The sequence below is a fragment of the Aethalodelphis obliquidens genome, unplaced genomic scaffold (assembly GCF_003676395.1).
Source record: "Aethalodelphis obliquidens isolate GAN/ISIS:26980383/991018 unplaced genomic scaffold, ASM367639v1 scaffold12, whole genome shotgun sequence".
Taxonomy (NCBI): domain Eukaryota; kingdom Metazoa; phylum Chordata; class Mammalia; order Artiodactyla; family Delphinidae; genus Aethalodelphis; species Aethalodelphis obliquidens.
Window position 1 is genome coordinate 35,381,483 of NW_020837956.1, and position 6,000 is coordinate 35,387,482.

Consider the following 6,000-nt stretch of genomic DNA (forward strand, 5'->3'; position numbering starts at 1 on the left):
GCCACAAGAGAAGCCACCGCGATGAGAAGCCCGCTCACCGCAACGAAGAGCAGCCCCTGCTCGCCACAACTAGAGAAAGCCCACGCACGGCAGTGAAGACCCAACGCAGCCAAAAATAATAAATAAATAACAAAAATAAATAAAAATAAAAAGACTACTGTCTACTGGGGGTGACTCTCTGATCCTTAAAGCTCTGAAAACCAAAGTGTTACATCCCCAGCACATTCCACCACAACGCACGGCCGTGTGTCTGGAATATTGGAACAGTCCACACGCATGCAAAGGATGCAGAGTCAGGAGCCCTGGATTCAGACCTGCTGCACATACTCTGTGTCCTCGAGCCAGTGACTTAACCTCTCCAGGTTTCCCTTACCTCTCCTGGAAAATAGGGCTGATAAAGGCCTGTCTCAAGTTTTTTGTTAGGAATAGAAACAGCGATCGGGAGGTGCTCAGAGCCATGCCTGGCTCACATCGGGAACCAAACACCAGGAGCTGGGAGTGGCAGCGGCAGCAGCAGGGCTAGTCTTCCCCTCCTTGTTCTACCTGCTCTGTCTCAGGACGGACACCTGCTCTGAGATGACACCTTCATCATCTCCAAGTCCAGTCGCCTCCTTTGTATGGAAAATGAGACCACAGAGGACTTCAGCACCGTTAACGTTGGCTGTAAACTAAACTGAAGATATTCCGTTAACACGTAATTTTTTTTAAAAAATTGGGCCTCCACCAGGAATGTCCTTTCCCCTTCACATAACCCAAGAGTACATCTCTTTAAAGTATTAACTCAGGTGACCTTTCTCTGCGAAGCTCTTTGAGACATGTTCACCCAAAAGGGCTCCTTCTTACCCCTGCATCTGCACATTACCCTTTATGGTACTTTGCCCCCTTCTTCTACCAGCCAAGCTGCAAGCCCCAGGCCACATTCTTTCTTTCCTCCCAGCACATGTCACAGCATCTAAGCATAACGAACTTTTAATAAATGAATAAAGGAAAGAGAGGGAGAACTATACGATTATTTCTATCTGTTTACTTTGGGGAAAGCCACCACCAATTCCTAATTAATTGCAAAGGCATCTGGTCTACTGGAAAAATAATAAATACACCACACAACGCCCTAACGTCCTCCATTGGCCACAGTAGGTTTCTCATAACCTAATTAACAAAACACCACAGATCTGGGGAGGATGTGCAAAAAGGCCTGCCATCAATCATGGGAAGAGAAGCTTAGATTCATGGGCCGGAGGGGCCGTCATCATTGGCCTTACTGATGAGAAAGTGTGGCTGGTTCCCCTTAGGCCATTAACACAGACTCAGTCCCCAGGGAAGCCATCTGCACACAGCCCGGCAGTTCCCTTCCTGGCTCAGCCGCTTGTTCACCACCTGCTTACACAGCCGGCTCCCTTCCAAAGGATAGGAAATCCCAGCATCTTCACTCAAGCAAAGACTGAGGGAAGAATGCATCATGGTTAGAAACAACGCTCCCAGGCCATGGGGGATAGTATCGCTGAACGGGACCGACATTACCTCGTCCCATCTCCTAGTTTTCCAGGTGAGGAAATCCCATCCAAAGAGCTTCCCTGGGAAGCCCAAGGAAGTCAGTGACTAAATCTTGCCTAAGGCCTGATTCCCATCCCTGCCACTTTAGGGAAACAAACATATAAGAACATCCACAGCACACATGTTCATGTTATACTTTCAGAAAATAGTTTCTTCCATGTATATGATGTACATGGCACATGTTCATATATACAAGGACATTTCTAAATTTCTTTTTAAACACACCACAGCCATCCCAGGCTCGTGGAGAAAGGAGGGCCCTTATGTGTGGGCAAATACACCTCTCCTACTTGACCTTTTCAGGATTAAGTGAATTTAATCTACCAAGTGACCCCAAAGGTGAGGGCACAGATGTATATCTTCTAATTATCCATCCATCTTGAGATGTCTGTGCCCAGAGATCAAGGCCCTGAAACTCACCAGGGAACAGGATTCAGGAAGTGAATGATGTGAACCCCTGTTCCATTCGCCTCTGCTCATGGGAGGGGGAACCAGACTGCCCTCTTTCAGAGACTCTACAGATGTCCCCCCACCTCCCCCTACCTATCACAGACACACACACGCATACACACACACAAAAGAGGGAAGGAAGAAGACAGGGAGGAAAGAGGCTCCCTCTCTTGTCGAACTGGATGGAAAATCAGAAAATCTGAATCTAGTTGCAGCATCTATGAATGTCAGACCCTCTGATTTGGTCCTTTGACTCATCACAGAAGCTGAAGCCAGGAGACCTGGAGTTGAGGAAAGCAAAGGAAGAAGCAGGTGCTGGCTTCTCTCCAGCTGTGTGTATAACACAACAGACGCTTGCCAGGTGCTTTGGGTCCCAGGTGTGCTGAGCTGGGAAGTGCAGAGTAAATCCTTCCTCCCCTGCCATCAAAGACCTAGGGCTCACTTGTGTTGATGCGGTTACACTTAATGCTACCTTTCCCCCAAATCATCGGGTGGACAATAAGCTTCAAACAGAGTAGAAAAGAGAGATCAGTGAATATCTGCAAACATAGGGGAAGTTTCTTGGAAGCCCGGGACTCTGCTGGACTTTCACACGGGGAGGGTGTGGACAAACAAGAGGGCATCACCCCGTCAACGGTCCTCAGTGCCTCAAATTCTCGCGATGTTACAGGACTTGCAATAGAGGAAACACACGGTGGAAATACCGATCATGGCTACTGTCTGAAAAAGCTCACCGCTGAGTCCCAAACCCTGTGGCTAAATCTCCACTGGAGGTCCCCTGGAAGACCACCTGGAGGCCAGCTCAGAAAACTGAAGGCTAGACGCCCCCCAGCCCCTTCAGCTCCATCTGCTGTCACATTCAAAGGCCTCAAAGAAAGCTTCGTGGAGAACGTCAAGTTTCCAGAGGCATCTCGCAAAGGACACAGAGTCGGGGGCAGCCCACCGACCCGGCCACGGCTCCCCAGGCCCGCCCCAGTGCCTGAAGCCCCGGCAGCAGCTTCCCGTCGCTCCACGGTTAAGCTCTCTCATCTTTAACAAACGCCCAAAGGTTTTCTGGGCAGGTCCCCACCTGCCCCCCAGGCTGCACACCTCTGCCCTCCAGACATCCACCCCACTGCCTCCATCGCAGGCACGGGCCGCGGGGGCTGAGCCCTGCAATGCTCGCACTGCTTCCTGGGTCAGGGCAAACCTCCTCCAGACCCACCACCACACCCCCTGGTCCTGCAGTTATTGCCAAGTCCTCTTCAGATCAAGTTCCAATCTAGGTCACGTTTCTTTGCTCTCTGCTCTCTGGAACTTTCTTCCTATCTGAGTGCATCCCTCCTCATTCATTCAGGGATCGTGTGATAAAGTCTGTCTCCCCCAACTCAGCTGAACAGCCATACACACAGGAGCCATGGGCGGGGAGGGGTTGGCTCACCAGTCTGTCCCCGGTGCCTGACACACGGCGGGCGTTCAATAAATAATTGTTGTAGCAATAAGCAAATGTGGCAGCTTTGATGCCAGCCTGTCACTTCTTCATCACAGAACTACAAGTAAATTGCTCTGTCTCTCTGCCCCCTTGCACCACCCCTGAGTGTCTGCCAACACTAAACATCATCATCTCCCCCAATTTAATAGTTATTAGTAGCATATGTTACTACTGCTTTCCTCCCAATGTCTGTTTACAGGTGAGTTCAACCACTTTCATCATGTGTTATAATTCATCGATTTGTTATTATTGGATTTCCTCAAGGACAGAATCAATATTCTGGTGCCGTGTCTATTATTGATCGTGATCTTGGTGAATGTGTGCCTTTCTCTAAACTCATTATATATAATACAGAGATTTGGAAACGTTTTTGTTACATCACTGCAAAAAGAACACTGTATCAAAATTAAAAGTTGGAAAGAAATATTGTCATTCCACTAAAGTATATCAAGATCTAAAGAGAATTTTAAGATAATAAGTAGCAGCTGCAGCTACACTAACACGTTCTGGCTGGCTCATGAGTCTGTTTCTACCACATCAGGAATTACTAAGGTTAGGAAGATGTCCTTTTTTTTTTTTTTTAATTATTTTTTCCCCACGGAAGTACCTCACGAGAATTTCTGAGGAAATCAATAAAACAGTAAATGACATCGTCCAACAGCCTTAGAACTACAAGGGTGTCTGCGCTGGGAGGTCATCTCTGACCTCGGGCATGTGTGAAACCTCTATCCAAGCTGGGGGCTGAGATGAGGCCCCTACCACCACAAGGTGGTCCCTTAACCCTCTGGAAAGCTCTTGTATCAGTCAGCGCCACTGCCCCTCCTTTTCCAGCTCTGTCTATGAAGCCTGCGCGTCCCCCGCCCCAGAAACTGGACGACCCAGTGGCAACAACAGCCTTGAGGCTGCATAGACTTCAGTTTGAATCCCAGTTGACCCCTTCAAGCTGCATGATCCTGTCCTTGGGGCTTTCTCAGCCTCTAGTCCTCAACTCTGGAGACAATAAAACTTACCTCTGCGGGCTTGCTGGAGCATTAAATCATGCAGCCCTTCTCTAAGCCCTCTAGAACCCCCTATAAGCCTTCACTCTATGAAGTGCTACAGATGAAACGATACATAAAGTAGATGGAGATACAGATGAAGTACCTGATACGATATTTGTGGCCAGTAAATATTTTCATCCTATTTGTTATTATTGCCTTTATTCAGATTCACTAATAAAGGAGCAAACAGCTGAACTGAGGGAGGCGCCAAGTTGTACTGGTTCTGTAAACTTACAAGGAAATCCAGGCTCTAATGAGTGGAAAAAAAAAAAAAATCAGTTCCGCCCAAACATAAATAGAAAGGGAACCCTAAGAGTATGATTCCTGGGAATTCCCTGGCAGTCCAAGGGTTAGAACTCTGCACTCTCACTGCCGAGGGCCCGGGTTTGACCCCTGGTCGGGGACCTAACATCCCACAAGCCACACAGCATGACCAAAAAAAAAAATTATGATTCCTGAAAACAAAATAAAGCAAACCTAACAAGAAGCATCTCAAAATTATCTTTTCCTTTGGTAAAAGTATAATATAAAATAGTATCTAAAACACCTTCCCTTAGTAATGAACTGGGTTACAGTAATTCAGGAAACCTGTCTAAAATTCTTCACATCCCATCATGGAAAGAATCCCATAGTGGAAACAAGATGCCGTCCTCTCAGTCACATCCTTTTGCCTCTCAGCCCCCACCACTACCACGGCAATATACTCAAAAGAGCTTGGGACCTATGTGAATAACTGCAAAGTCTTAGGGCACACCACTGAATTAAAGGGGTTGGACATGTTCATTGGCCAGGAGGCTGCAGCACTCAGCTGGGGTCCCATGGGTGCCCGAGTGATGGAGCCTGGTTTCCTGCCTTCAGAATCTGGGCAATCCATGCAGGGAAGGTGCAGGTGAACAGGCGATGACATGCAGTGTGGTCAGGACAAAGAGCCTGGCACAGCGCTTGACCGAGGACTCTAAGATGGGACCAAAAACCTGAGCCCGGCATCACGGCCAAGTCACATCATAGATGAAAATGTGGAGTAAAATGGTATCTCATGATCTGTTACATTTACATCGCAGGCTAACACCGAAATCAAACTACTTTGCCAGGACTCTCTACACTTTCTCTCTTAATGTTTCTTAGCCAAAAGTTGGCCTAGGAAAATGCACCGGGGACCCATCTGCTGTTCCCCTTGTGAGCCTTTCCCCCACAGAGGTGCCCATGTGTTCAGAAGTCTGACCAGAATCCATTCCCTGCTGTAAAGATGTCAAGCATCCACTATTTGTTCAGCAAAACTGAGTCAGTCTCAGTGGTTCCCTTATCCCAAGCGGCCAGAACCATTTGAACTAGCAAAGTACCAATCTATTACTTGAACATACCTCTACAAAGTTCCTACGGTAAACAGAAGCAGGTAATTGTATACACAATGTTTTAGTTGCTACAATAAGAATTGTTTGCTAAGCAGAAAAGGTAACAATACCATCTTAATATTTTTAAGCCACA